We start from the raw sequence: 16,305 nt of genomic DNA, 5'->3' as shown, positions 1-16,305 counted from the left end.
AACATGACCTATGAAGGAAGGCTGAAAGAATTGGGTTTGTTTAGTTTGGAAAAGAGAAGACTGAGAGGGGACATGATAGCAGTTTTCAGGTATCTAAAAGGGTGTCACAAGGAGGAGGGAGAAAACTTGTTCACCTTAGCCTCTGAGGATAGAACAAGAAGCAATGGGCTTAAACTGCAGCAAGGGAGGTCTAGGTTGGACATTAGGGAAAAGTTCCTAACTGTCAGGGTGGTTAAACACTGGAATAAATTGCCTAGGGAGGTTGTGGAATCTCCATCTCTGGAGATATTTAAGAGTAGGTTAGATAAATGTCTATCAGGGATGGTCTAGACAGTATTTGGTCCTGCCATGCGGGCAGGGGACTGGACTCGATGACCTCTCGAGGTCCCTTCCAGTCCTAGAATCTATGAATCTATGAATAAACAGGCGTGTCATATGTAAGACTGTGACACGCTGTACCTCAGAGGGGCACCCTAGAACCACCACATTCACTACTGTCATATAATTATGATATGTGTTGCATAAAGTATGCCTTGTGAGGTATCATTTTAAAACCGTTAATCTGTTGAATATTAATATCCTGTTGGATTGTATGTGCTATTATTATATGTGAGGTTATGAAGTATTGCTATATATGTTCATCTCTACATTTCTATGATTCTATAAGGACTCAGTTCTATGAGATGCTGACCAATCTCCACTTTCTTAAAGCTAATGGGGGTTGAGAGTGCCCTGATATAAGTTTCAAGTCCTAAATGGGTGTTGACACACAAGGACTCCTCTTTGTTTTAAATATATTTTCATCTCATTTAGAAAACTGCTCAGACAAGGTCTTATTCTGTTAAAGGAATGCACATTTAGGACATCCAAACAACCTTAACTCTGCTCACAATGCAATAACTTTTTTCTTATAATTAAGGCATTTTAGTGTTTGTGGTGCCAAATTAGATAAAACTGCTTTTGAAAGACACATTTGATTTCCCCCCTCATGTTGTCACTATAGGGCAGAGCTAAGGGTGTTTAGGGTCCTTAATTGTGCATTTCCTAACTTTAACATTATTGGATTACTTTCAAGTTTAACCTTAACTCTGAATCTCCTGGATTTATAATGCTGGATTTTGGGATAATTACAAGAGCCCAATAGTGTACTTGACTATAAAGTCTTGCAGGTTGTTTCCATTAGGAGGAGAGATTGATACTAAAGTCAAGTATTTCTTTGATACAATCCTGTTTATTTACAAAGAATGTACATAGTTCTGTTCTGCTGAATATAGCAGAATCAAACAACAGGGAACAGTTTCCTTATTCAATATTCCAATGCACATTTTTACAGCCAGTACTGTACTTAAAAATCTTTTACTGAGATTTCTCTCTGGACCGTGCTACAAGTGTTTCTCTGGCTGTCCTTGCTTTCTGTTGCCTTCTTTGTCTGCCTTTGTGGTGTTTCTGCTGTATCTGCTCTCATGCACACAGCTCTAGCAAAACAGTACTCAGCAAACTCCCTCTGCCCACATAGTCAGTTTCTGACTAGCGTTGCATGTGGACTGTGTTTTCGGTGGTGGCTCCTAGTGTTTCAGCTACCAGACCCCAAAAAGAGCATAAATGCTTCTTACATTTAGCCTGATGAAGAGCAGCTGTCATACCCCTCAGCTTCAATGAGGTTTCACCCAGCCCCCAACATAACAATATATACCAAAGGAAGGATATAAGAAAATGAAATTCATCTTAGAAAAATATGTCAGGGGAAAAAAACCCCCACAAACATAGGTATTCAGGGGGAAGGAAGAAACTTGGAATGCAGTCATGCTTTTCTAAGTAGTCTATCCCAAGGGAAGTAGTGGGAAACTCATCATTCAGGTCATTGATTTCAATGACTATTTTGGCTGTATGAGGAGTATGGAATTGGGCATATACACCATCCTCCAAGGAAAACTATGTATTAATGAAAACAGGACAAAGATCACATGACACAAAGCCTTTCAATAGACACACTAAACAGAAATGAGGACATGATTGGACTTTTCCGTCTCTAGTTTCTATGGGACTAACTCTTGAATCTCCCTTGTCCAGGGAGAACAACCTCAATGACATTATTTACCCCTATTCCAGATCCCACGCTGGGTACCCCACAGGTGCTGGGATCCATCCAGAAGCAAAGAGAGGAGCTGGATGCAGAATTGGCAAGCTGAGTTGGAGGGTGGAGGAGTGGGGGTATTCACACTGTCCCAGCAATCTGGCAAAGATCAGAATGGAAAGAGAATATATGCGTAGCCTCTATTATCGTTTGGCTCCAGTCCTCCATGGTTGTGAACCCCACATTTGAGAGGAAGGTCCCAGGAGGCTCCAGACAGCTTTGGAGCCCTAGCTGAATTGGAGATGGATAGGGGTTTATGTTACCCGGTTGTACATTCAAGAGCCAAAGTTCAGTGAACTCCAGCCACATGGCAAAGCTTATGTTTTCAGTTTTTATGAGATTGTTTTTTCACCAAAGCCAGCTGGCTTTAGGAAGGCTGGGTATGTGTGTAGGGAAGGATGGGGTGGAAGCAACACTGTGTTGACTCAGTGAACGTTTATTCGTTATAAGGCACCTTGATACTATAGTGATTGATGCTCTATAAATACTTTAGATAGATACATACATACATACATGAATTAATATACAGGAGCTGCTTTAGTTGTGTTCCAAGACTATGGAATACGTTGTGTCCCATGCTGTTAAGGACCACACTTCTCCACACACCTTCCCAGTTTATTGACAAGCTCTCCACCAGCCGGTAGCCTTCCATAACCTCTCTCCCACACTGAATGATTAACTGTGGGGCTTCAATTCTGTTCCAAGTTGTTTAACCCTTTCCTGTTCTTTCTTCTGAATGATGGTAACCTTCTGACCTCCATGTCACCTACAAAAACAGTAGCCCTTTCCCCTCATGTCTAAGACCCTTTTTACCCCATTGAAGACAAATGCTCTTGATCTGTCCACCTGTCAAATCCTCCAACCCCAAGATAGGAATATGAGAGATTTTCCAGGGCCTTGCATAATTTACTTCACAAAATCCCTCTTAAAACCTAGGGGTAACTTTAAATACATAAATAAATAGGGCCAGATCCTACAGTAAATAAATGTAATTTCACTAAAATTAGTGGAGCTTTCCTGTTTTATGCTAGCTGAGGGTCTGGCCCATGATGCAAATTCAGACAGACTTGAAATGGTACAAAGAAATTAATGTCTGAAATATGCTCAGATGCTGAAACTTTTCAGAACATAATCTGGAGAGTAATTCAGCACATTCCCAATGTTCTTAACTATAGTGATGACATTTTAGTCTTTGGCAAAACTCAGTAAGTACACAGTCAAACTTGTGGTGATATTTGACTGCCTGAGAGCTACTAATCTAACACTGAAGGAAGCCAAATGTGAATTAAATGAAGCAATGCTAGAATTCGATGGGCACATTTTCCCCCCAGAAACTGGAATACTGCCAGTCCTCAAAGACTAAAAGCAAAGAAATACACAATCAAACCTAACATTTATATTGTAAGAGCCCATCAGAGACAGCCAGGAACATTGAGGCACAGGCTACTTTAACATCACTCCTCTTCTGAAGAGTTTAGGCACAACATCATCATTCTAGGCCAATAAAAGTCTGCAAGGGTGAGGTTTCCTTTCTTAAATCTACCTCCCTACTGATCCAAAGTTGAACCTGCCAGGGACTTTCACCCATGATCATTATACATTCTGTCAGATTTTTTTTCACAGAATAAAGGACTATGAATCACTCTCTGACTTTGAGTCTAAGTAAAATATCGTGTGTGAATAAAGATGGTTAATGATGGCCAGATGTTTGGATTTGAAATGATGACATATTTCTTAAGATTGTTTTAATTCTGCTGTTGACACTGACTTCGTCTGTGGCCTTGGGCAAGTCAATTCTGACAAAAAGTGTGTGCTCATTTTGGGTGTCTCGATGTTTGGGTACTCATCTTATGAGACCTAGAATTTTCAAAGGTGCTGAGCACGCACAGCTCCAAGAGAAGTCAAATAGAAGGGCTTGTCTTCAACATGTCTGAAAAGCAGGCCCTAAATATTTTCAGTTGAGGACCCAAAATTGCAGGCTCCTAAAATAAGTGGGAAATTTTAGCCTAATTTTGTTGACCCAGAACACAAGGGGAGTCAGAATCTGTTTTGGAGCACACAACTTCCTAGACATGCTCAAACCACTAGACTACATCTTCCAGTGTAAACTACACCATCACATACTAGTCAATATACATAAGGGAAGAGAACTTGGCAGATGAATGTTTATAAATGAGAGATTTCCTTACAATTCCCATCATATACTCTGCAGGGATGATGCAGCTAGATAGACACAGGACCCTACTTTCAGGCAGTGGGAACAAAACATTCCTGGGCTGTGGAGCTTCTGGCCAGAAGGGATCAGGCTGAGCCGAAGTTTGATGAATTTGAATCAAAGTTTAAAATGCTTCCCTTCAGAAGCCTTGCCCAGGGAGGGAGAGAATTCTATACACATGCAAAATCATGGCCTTTTCCCAGGAAGAACGGGGATTGGGGGGGAACGCCTTTTCAGGGGGAGAGGTGCTTTTGTGCTCCAGAGAAACCCTGGTTCTGGCTCTATTCCAGTTATCTAATCTGTCCCTGCTCACCATGCAAGTTTAAAGGTTACTTTGTTACATCAGTGCAGCATAAACAGTCAGCAACCAAATCCAAGATCTCAGTCAAAGACTGTCATTTATACGATACAATTAAAAGGAATAAAATCTGTCTATTTTTCACATTTTTAAATGGAGGGTCGATTTTAGAAACTGTAAACATAGCATAGAAAGTGGAATATAGGACTATGAAAATCCAGAATCGTGCACTTCTGGCTTTGATTCCCAGAAAGAAATGGCGCTACCATGCACCCCATTTTGTTTAGCACAGAATAACAAAATCTGTTCAAGTCAATGGAAATCACCTGGTGAGGACATTAGCTGGAAATAGCAGTTTGTCAGTTTTACAGCATATTTGCATACAAAAACTCGCTAACATTGCTTCCTTGTTTTATTGCTTTTGTTTTTTCATATAAAAGGGCTCTAGCGTCTTAAAAGCAATTAAAAGCAGTTCAACTTCGTTTAATCATAGTGCTATAACATCTGCAATTCAGTTCCTATTTAATGATTATATTGGATGCCATTTAATAACTGTTTTGAGGTAACTATTTTGGGGTAGAATTTTAAATTGATCCACCTCAATGTGTGTTGTCAATATTATTTATAGTTACATTAAAAATCTTAATAGCAGAAACCCAGTGAGCATAGCAAAGCTTGTTGTTAATAGCTATACAGTCTTGCTAGAATGATAGCCTATTATGTAGGATCAGCATGCCATGGAAAAATGCAATAATTTGGAAGCTTTATCACAGGGAATTAATTAACAAAGAAATATCAGACCTTTATCGGCCACCTTTTATAGAGTCATATGTAACAGAGATGGGTCATTATTAATATAATTTAATTAAAAGTAAGTCACACACTGAAACTAACATTATAGAATTTGAGATGACCCAGTAAATGTACCTTTTTTTTCATGAAAATTAAAATTCCGCTAGGGATCACTTGCATTTGGCCATTTCCCTAAAACACTGACTTTCACCATCGGGGCATTATATATTTCTCTGAAGCCAAGGTAAGCTACATTACCTTGAATGATAAATCAAAAAAGCAAGAACTTTAACTGTTGACAATGAAACAACCCACCTCCCAGTCACAGCAGCACTCAGAGGGCTAAGAAGGCATCCCCTTGTATATCTGCAGTGTGCTGACCACGCCTGTAAGGTGCTGAGCATCCTCTGCTGCCAGAGTCCGCAGAAGTTAAGGGCTCACAGCATCTTGCAGGCTTGAGCCCATAGGTGCTGCAGCTCTGATCCTTAGATGCCAATTTCCTTGCTTCCATTTCAGCCTCATCATTCCTTTAATGTAGTTTCTGATGGATGAATTTCAGTGGGTTAAAAAATCCCAATCTCTTAACTTTTTGTTCAATCAAAGAAAGAGACAGAAACAAGGCTAATAATCACCACAAAAAAGGAAACAGACAGAGAGGCCAAGGTGTTTATAGAGACACAACTGAAGGCAGATGTTCCCCCACAGCTTAAGGGGGTTTGAATACAATGTTTTGGACCAAGTCAATGGGACTCTGTCCCTTCTGCAGCTATACCAGAGCTAAATGAAATGTTGATAATTTTGTTTAATTTCTTTTCTTTGGGAGGTGGGGGGCAGAGGTAAACAAGTGGTCAGAATCTTCTGGAGGAGGTGAAGGTGAAACAAAGCCAGCTTTGTAGAAAAGGCGCAGACAACCCATAACCACTATTCACTAATTAACTGTTGCTGTTTGGGTTCTTACCTAGGAAAAGCTCCCACTGGTGTTACTTTAGGTCAGTGAGAGTTTTGCCTGAGTAAAGGCTATACAATATAGCTTGCCTTCATAGTTAGATTCCTGGCTTCTATCCTCGGTTTAACCACTGACTTGATTTGCATCCTTGGGCTAGTCACTCATCAGTAAATATAGGCTAATACTTACCTACCTCACAGAGGAATTAAGAGGCTATAATAAATTAATAGTCTTTAAAGTGCTTTGAGATCCTGAGATGAAAAAATACCTTTACACATCAGGTGCATAGGCATCTTTGTTTGTTACTGTTTCTTGTGTAATGCTTGTTTGTCACACATTCACCATTACAGAATGTGCAAATTAGCATTAATGTACCAATAATATGGTGGCTGCATACGAACTTAGAATAAAGATCTGATACGTTTCTAAATGGTTACAAAGATGATCATAAACAGATGAAAATCTCTGAATTGTAGGACTAAGATTTTCCATATTTTGAAAGATCCTTCTTCTATCTCACACACTGTCACTAGTTCCTGTCTTTTGAAAAATAATCAATGTTGAATATGAACATTGCGTCCATGAAGCCAAGTAAAAAGCTGCTATGTTGTTTATCCAGTGAAGACACTAGATAAGCCTCTAGCCAATTTTAAGTACCATCACTTTAGCTCTAGAGCTCTAAACTTGTCAAGTGATTGCTCATTTTACTAGGACTTCTAAAAAATCTTTCACAAAGCAGCAATGACTCCACAGCCTGATCCACCTTTCAGTATGAAGTAATTCCCATTGACTCTTCTCATACAGAAAACTTCTGGAAAGTGCTTCCTATCAATTATTCAACCATTGTCTGTTAATTACAAACAAACAGGCTGATTTGTTGGTCTCTTGCAATTTAAACCGTGTTCTTTGAAATTATGTGCAAAGGCTGTGAATGACATATTCACCCCTTGGTAATTTGTCAGTGACAGATTATTCTCTAATTAAACTTTCAAGTTTCAAGATGGATTTTCTTGTTCTCAACAGTACTTTTATCTGGTGGCCTGAGGTAATGGTGCAGGTGTGTGTTAATAAATGCTTTCATTAGGAATAGGGACCTACCAAATTCATGGCCGTGAAAAACGCATCACGGCCTGTGAAATCTGGTCTTTTGTGTACTTTTACCCTATACTATGCACAGAGGCAGATTATGGTTTTATGGGGCCCTGGACCAGGCAAGTGGGGGCCCCACCCCACCCCTTTCACCTGCTGCCCTCCCCCCCCGCCACACACTCACCCTGGCATTCCTGCAGGGGAAATGGGGTCAGGGCATGGGGGGCTTGCCCTGCCCTGCCCGCCCGGCCAGTGCTCCTCCTGGGGACCCTGGGCGGGTGGAGAGGGACAAGCCCCCGTGCCCAGACTCCGCACCTTGTCAGGAGCGCCAGGTAGGCAGGCAGACTGGGGTGCAGTGGTGGCCATTTTTCCAGCCCCCCCCCCCAATCGGCCAGGGCCCCTGGGCACGGGGCCCATTGGCCCAATGGCTAATCCACCACTGACTACACAGATTTCACAGGGGAGACCAGCGTTTCTCAAACTGGGGGTCCCAACCCAAAAGGGGGTTGTGAGGGGGTCGCAAGGTCATTGTAGTGGGTCACAGTATTGCCACCCTTACTTCTGCGCTGCCTTCAGAGCGGAGTGGCCGGAGAGCAGCAGCTGCTGGCCAGCTCCCCCGCTCTTAAGGCAACACCCTGCTAGCAGCAGCTTAGAAGTAAGGGTGGCAATACCATACCATGCCACCATCACTTCTGCGCTGCTGCCTTCAGAGCTGGGCGGCCAGAGATTGATGGCTGTCTTTAGAGCTGGGCTCCTGACCAGCAGCCGTTGCTCTCCGGCTGCCCAGCTCTGAATACAGTGTCACCACCAGCAGCAGTGCAGAAGTAAGGGGTGGCAATACTGTGACCCCCCTACAATAACCTTACAACCCCTCCCCCCCACAGCATCTTTTTGGATCAGGATCCCTAAAGTTACAACACCAGGACATTTGAGTTTTAAATATCTGAAATCATGAAATTTACAATTTTTAAAATCCTATGACCGTGAAATTGACCAACATGGACTGGGAATTTGGTAGGGCCCTCATTATGAAGATGCATGTATAAAAATAAAGACATGCAAAATGACTAGAAATAATGAGCAACTCCTCAGCTGCTATAAATCATCATAGATTTCAACATATTCTGATTTATACCAGCTAAGGATCTGGTCCTACGTATTCGAATGTTATTCCCAAAGGCCCCAAGCTAATGACACTGAAGTCAATAGAATGACTCCCATTGACTTCAGTGGACATTGGATCAGTTGCAGAAACAACACAGCATGTGGTCCAGATTCAGATATTATTATTCATATGCAATAACAACTTAATGGCACTGATCACTCTTGCTATTATGCAGCACGAATTAAAGTATCAGAATCTGAATACATCACATCAGTACTCTATACCATTTTTATATAATTACTCTATAATGGATGGTTAACAAAACAGCAGAGATAACAGGCTGTCAAAAAATCTCTTTATTCCTATACTGGTGTTAGGTTGTGTGTAAAACGGAAGTGTTTACTTAAAGTTCTAGAGCAGGTAAATTAAATTTGCCCCCTTTGCCTGCTTAGTGTTTGTGCCTACGCATTTTTGAACGATGTACTTATTTTTCCAGTGAATTAATTTCCAATCTGAAACAAGCATGCTTTCTCTTGGGCTCCTTTTCTTGTCTGTTCTAAGGTGAAGAGTTGAAGTGAAATAGCTGATGTTTTTTCTTTGTGAATGTCCATGATATAAGGGTGTTATTCATGTTTTCAACATACAATGAATCACACAGAAATTTGGAGTGCAAAGGCTGCACAAAATTTAAGGAGTTAAATCCTTAATAAATATTTACATTGCTTGTGTAAGACTCTAAATAAATTAAGTCCAGAATACTGTAACCTTCCATAAAAAAGGTAAACTAACCCCTACAAGACGTCAGCTTTTAATACATCATGTAAATCCAACAAAAACATCCAGGAGCAGCAGTACTCTTTGCAGAATTTATTAAAACTGTCTTCTCTTTCCTCCTCCTCCATTCTTCTAATAAATGTATTGTGTGGCCAAAGATTTTTCAGACTGCGTACATGTTTTAAAAAACTTCTCAGTATATATATATATATAATGCCATGGTGATCTTACAAGATATAGCAGCAACACACTGTAATTGCTGTAATTTTTGATGAATCTTAACAGTTTCAGTTGAGATTCTAATTCATGCTTTTCACATTTCCTGGCTACTAACACAATTCCCCATCACAATAGTAAGGATCTATTTATAAATGGCGTACAAGGGGTTAATAAATGATACAAGCATGTTACAGACATGTAGCAATTAATACATGGTTATAAGCAACTTATTGACATTTCAACTCTATAGGAAACTATAACTATTGATTAACTGTGTATTAACATATACATTAAACATTCTTTAATCCTTTATAAACTGTTCATAAATCAGGCCCTAATATAAATTGTGGTCAAACTTCCTCTTTTGAGGTCTTCTTAAATCTCTATTCTCTCTATACTTCAAGGGTCCAGGGTGTCTCCATTCTATTTCAGACATGAAAACGCATCACTGCAATTCTCTATCATCTTTGCTTTGTGACTTCCTCCATCTCTAAATTAAATTCAAAGTTGTACCTGTTTTACAAAAGTGCACCATCCTTCCCCCCCCCCCCGACTTCATACCATGCATTTCTTCAATTGAAGGTTGTTGTTTAATTTGCGATGGCCATTTTATCTGGAATTGTCTCTTCCTTCTGTCTTAGATGCTGAAGTCACAACTTCATCAATAAAATAACCATATAGAAAAGTCTGTTTAAAATGGTTGAACCATATCCAAAAGATTTCTCAGAGCATGTAGATAATGGAAACTGCTTGTCCAGTGGGGGCAGACCTCATGTCACAAGTATAGACCTTTCCAGACCATAGATCTTTATTCATAGGAATAACCTATGAAAGAAGAGGAATGACATCATCACTTGACCTGTCCCCCCGCCCAACTCAGCATCTGGAAGAAATGTCTGGAGGACAAAGACTTTGAACTGTGGGGAGGGTGGTCCCAGGCTAGGAAAGAGTCCCAGCCTGTGTATTGAGGATCTGTGACCTGTTTGTACCATCTATCAGGGTGAGACTTTGTTTAATTTAATTCCTGCTCACTTTGTAGAACTCAGACTGTGAATGTATTTTTGTTTCTTAAATAATCAACTCTGATTTCTATGCCTGCTACTTAAAATCACTTAATATCTATCTTTCTGTAGTTAATAAATCTTTTTGATATTTTACCTAAAACAGTGTGTTTTGGTTGAAGTGCTTGGAAAGTTTCAGCTCAGTTTACAAACGCTGGCATATGTCCTCTCCACATTGAGGGAGAGGCGGAATGGGTAATGAACTTATATTGGCCAGGCTTCTGACCAGTGCAAGATGGTACAGTTCAGGGGTGCAAGGCTGGGGAGCTGGGGGGAATTGGCTGAGCCTCCCTATTGATAGCTCATGAGTGTCTGGGAGAGATCATTCATATAACTCAGTTGAGTGTGTCCCTGCCTGTGGATGTATGTATAAGTGCCAGAACCTGCCAGAGGTTTGTGGCTTGACATCAGCATCACTGTGTGAGAAGGATACCCCAGATTAGTGGGTTGGGAGGGCTCAGCGGTTGCATCCTGGGAACCCCATCGCACAGATATACAATGAGAAACAAAGGGTATGTCTAAATTTGTACTGAGTATATGATTCCTAGCTTGAAGAGAGATACCTATGCTAGCTTTGATCAAGCCAGAGTGTTAAAAATAGAGTACAGATATTGGGGTGTGAGCAAAGAGAGGGGCTTGCAGTGCTGAATGTGATCCAGGCCAAGATGTGGCATGTACTCAGGGCAGCTAGGCTGTTGCGTTGCTGCAGCTAAACCCTATTTTTAGCGTGCTAGCTTCATGAGGACTAACTTGGGTACAGTTACTCAAACTGGAAATCACAGCCCCCACCCCCAGCTCAAAGTTTAGACATACCCTTATATATCATGGCCTCTCTGCTCCTCTCTGTTAAATAAGCTGGGAGTTGGTCTGCACAGACAATAGACTAGGGGTTGTTCTCACTCACACCACTGGCCTGTGGTCGCCAAAAGCCATTACAGCAATGGAGGACTAGACTGAGAGCTTCTCCACATCTCCTCCCTTCTCCTGATGTATCCCCATCATTCCTTTGATGTGTATCCTATGGTAGTGGAGAGTTCCCCTCCACCAAGGGAATTCACCATTGGCCATCTGCAGCCAGAATCTGACCCTTTCAAACTGCCTGAGCAGTGCAAAGGAGCCAAATCCTAAGAGAGAATCTGGCCCATATATTTTAAGTGTTTTTAAGAAGAAACTGGTGAAAAGAAAATTAAGAAATTTATGATCAGGATGTAAAATGCTCATAAAACCAACTACATATGCACCTACTGTATCTTTCTCTAAAGTACATACACTCATATATGCACAAACATATGTCTTCATGGTCTTTAAGAAGGGTTCACTCTATGTATTATTCCTCTTAGGGCTTATGATAAACAAACTTAACCACTCTTTTACATGTTGACTCCAAATCACAAAACTTGCATGTGCACAGGCTTCAGCCACCTCACTTTATAGTGTGTGTGACTGTTCTGCATTGTTCCAATTATTAACAATAATGATCTCCACAAAGTGCATTTCCAGAGGTATTACTGACTGGTGTTAACAGCCTCAAGCAAACCCAGGCAGTCAGGAATCCCCAAGAAATGTCCTGTGCTTTGATCATTATTGCTTCATCATTACAACATAAAAGGAATCAGTAGCAATTAGAGTGTGTTTCAGCAGCTCATCTTTGAACATTAACCCCTTCTAGCTGGCAATTGCTGCAGTGTCTGGTGCTGGCACTGAATTTTGCACAAGAATCCTTGTATCATGAAAATTAATGTAAATCTCCCTAAGTTGTTGGCAGTGGTGTAAGTTCAGAATTGAGCCTGAGAAAGTGTTGGCTAAAATCAAGTAATCTAAACTGATTCTACGTAAACACAAACCAGACCAACAAGGTCTCTGAGAGTGCTGTGGAGGAGCATGATTGCTCCCAGGTGTAGCCGAAGATAAAAGATGTTAAGTATCTTCAGGATATAGAGATGAAATATAAGTATAATTAATGTTGTAACATAGGGCATATTGGCCTTAGGTGGCAAGATATTCAGCATAACCAAACAAGGAATTGGGCCTGAAAAAGGTCAGCTTGGCAAGTTAATCAAGAGACAACCCTGTACCGGTAAAGAGTAAGATTAGAATAAAAGACATGTTAAGTGCTGATGTTCTGGAAACTATGCAACAACAAAGTAGAAAATATGTGACAATGTATCAGTTTATACAGCAAGATGACCAGTAGTAACATCTTGGGAAATTTTATCTTGACCACAAGTTACTATGGTAACTATGTGATGTAAATGTTAATGAGAATAAGGGGCACTAAGGGAATAGCCAATGAGAAATGGGATACACCTAAATTAGTGGGGTGGAAGTAAGGATAAGGAAAAAGGAGAGTAAGCATAATTCAGGATAAAAAGATGTTGTCTAGCCCATGTGCTGGTGTGTGTGTTGGGGGGAGGAGGGGGTGGGGGGGAGGAATGCACAGGAGGAAGCCAGGATGACAACTACAAGTGATTATGATGAAAATGCTGATGAGGAAGATAATGACTGACACTCCAAAGTCCCCCAGCAGGAGACGTGAGATGCGAGGGATGCCAGGCATAGGGCTAAACACTTTGCACTCTCTATCTTGTCTATTGTATTTCAGTGTGTGTGGGATTGTTTATCTGCTTAGTGGGATTATTAATAAAGGTCTTATGATAAATTGAATTTGTTTCTAGTGTGCTTTTAGGTTCTCTTATTCCAATGACACTAATAATATTGCTGATACTGTAGATCTCAGGAGACCAAACCTTTATTGACCACTGTGGTCTAATTGATTAATCAATAATCAATACTAATTAATAAATCACCAATCCATCAATAAGGCTACACAGGGAACAAAAAAGCAGTTACTGCTATTGCAAGTGCGTAATTGAAAGGAGATGATGCCATTCATATGCCTGTATTTTGCACCCTTACAAGCAGAGGGGTCCCTGTCTGCTTCAAGAGCTGCTGTGAGACAGATGCCTTTTGCTTTTTAGCTCCAGTGCATTGAGTCACTGTGTTCTGCCTCTCTCTCATAGAGACTTCATAATTTGTTCTTTCCTTTAATTTGAAATAATCTAGATGGAGAAATGTGCTCTTGACATGTGGGTATGCCATTCATTAATGGCCTCCCTCTGGCTAATGAAGGATGGTGTTAGACTCTGCAGGATGGATGAATGTAGCCAGCCCTTTTCCATCAAAGAAAAGCTATTCACAGTTTAGAGATTGAATGACTGGAAAAATAAATGAGAGGAATGAGAGGGGCATGTTTGAGGCTCCAACTGGGAGGTGAATTAACATTATTGTATATTATCTAGTTACATTTGTTAAATATTCTCTTGATGGTAAAATAAATACATCAAAATATACTGGCCAAAATTGTCAACAGTGACTAGCGGTTTGGATGGCCCACTTGAGACATTCCACTGGGGCCTGTATTTTTTTTTTAGAAATGCTGAACACAAATCCCTTGAAAATCAAAGTCTTTTAAGGTGTCTCAAGCTCAGGCACCCAACATGACTAGGTTACATTTGAAAGTCTTGGCCACTGTATTGGGCAAATAAATGTCTTACTAGGATAAACAAGTAACATTGTAACACGAAGACACAACATAACTAAGTAGTAAACCATGATGAAAGAGAGAAAAATCAGAAAATCCAAAGGGCTAGACTCACAAATGGAGTTAGGTGTCTAACCAAAGTCCAAAAGTTAGGCACCACTGGCATTCACAAAACCCTTGCTCAGCCGCTGGCTATCACTGGAGGCATCTGAAGTCCCTCAACACCTAAATGTCTACATTAACGTCGCCTAGGTGGCTAAGTTTCTGTCGCTGAACATGCATACTCCTGTCTCAGTCTAGGCACCTGGACAGATAAGCCTCAGTGGGAACCTGAAACTAGGTGCAGGGCGATTCTTAAAGCACACTTAACTCCATACAAAAGGGCTGCGTGATGACCTGTCCCACTAAATGTTCAGGGGACTCTTCTCACCCCATGCAAAACCACTTTCCTGTTAGTTTATTTTTAAGCCATTGGAGGTATTGGGGAAAATATATGGGACTCATTTGCACAGATGCCCAGCATCCTCACTTCCATCAACTTACTCTGCAGGGATGGTCCTCAACATCTGTGAAAATCAGCACCAAGGTTTATTACTCTCTCATGTTCTATGTCACCTAGATTCTTCAGTGGCCCCACCCACTCTAACAGAGGTCTCAACTTGGGCAAGGGAAAATAGTGGCACCCAAACTCAGAGACCACTTTTTAACATTGGACATGACTTCAAACTCCCTTGTTCTGCACTGCTAGTGAAGACCAAAGTGTCTTATTCTACATTAGTTTCCAAGAAAGGACATATAAACTATTTCCTCAGTGTTTAAAACCTTTCATTTAGAGGAATGTTCAGAATTTATATTTATAAATATGAAGGAGGTAGAATCTCAACTGCAAATTACTGTGGCTGTTATAAAAATGAACAAAAATAAACCCACTTGGCATGTTTTATTATACAGAGGATTAGCTAGGCTGATATGGAAGGCCATTAAAATTATCATATGCACAAAAAATGCTTTATGCCTGTTGGAAAATCCTGTATTGGTGAGTTACTGGCATCCATACAATATTCTGTCATACTAGTACATGGATACATACAGAGTACCAGAACAGTTTACTTGCTAGTCACTTGCATCCCATAGGTGAAGGTACAGAACACAACTCTGGAGCAGGGCTACTGATCTGTGCAGTCTGCCGTAAATTATGGTTGCCATTGCTTACTTAGAATTGAGTATCCAAAAAATGGCATAATTGAAAAAAAAAAATCACTGTAAGCAACTTCCTCAATTAACAGGGAAGAAAGATTTATTTTAGATTGGGTACCTAAAGGGAATTAGGGGAAGTTTGTTATTTCTGCTAATGCAAATATTAGTGCTACAGTGATCAGCAGTATTTAATCTTACACCCACAGGTTTTCTGAACTCTCAGACTACAGCAAACATTTGCAACCACCATCAGGAAAGCAGCAACTCCATTTAATCGCTCTACAAAATGCTGATGTGCCCATAGATGCCGTGTACAAACAACTTGCTATGTGAAACAGCTGAAGCAAGCTGTGTCAAGACAGAATTTGAATTATTACATGCTACTGCGTCTATGAAAGCAGAAGAAGGGAGTACATGATTATGGCCTACAGCATGTAGTTAGGGAGGGAGTAATGGTAGCTTTTCAACGTTAGTTATTGATGGAAAACATCTGCTTCCTTTCCTGTCCCCATGAAACAGGCAATTGGGAAATGTTCCCTGATGGTATCTTTCTGAACCAAGTCATTCCTATCTTTAGACTTCTTATGCAACATTTGAATCTCATTTAAAAATTACGCTTCATAATGGCTTTTTTGGAACACAGGAAATACCCAGATAAGTAGTTTGGGAAAACTTCATTTTTATATCTCTTCTGTAAAGCTGTACACTAGGACTACATTTTAATAACTCCCAACTTGTATCAAAGGGAAGACTGCCACCTGTTGAATCAGCAACACCAATCCTAGATTTTTCTTTGGAGATCACCTATTCATGTACTGACTAGGTCAGACCCTGTTTTATCTTATCAGATTCTAGCCCAAGTTGGTACTGTCAACATTAAGATATAGAACACTAAAGTACAGACAGTAAGTCATATCAATGATTCTGGGCATTC

Source organism: Terrapene carolina, unplaced genomic scaffold, assembly GCF_002925995.2.
Source record: "Terrapene carolina triunguis isolate 2854851 unplaced genomic scaffold, T_m_triunguis-2.0 Scaffold38, whole genome shotgun sequence".
NCBI classification, from domain to species: Eukaryota; Metazoa; Chordata; order Testudines; family Emydidae; genus Terrapene; species Terrapene triunguis.
The sequence above is the reverse complement of the archived record's forward strand: the minus strand, read 5'-3'. Positions refer to the sequence as shown.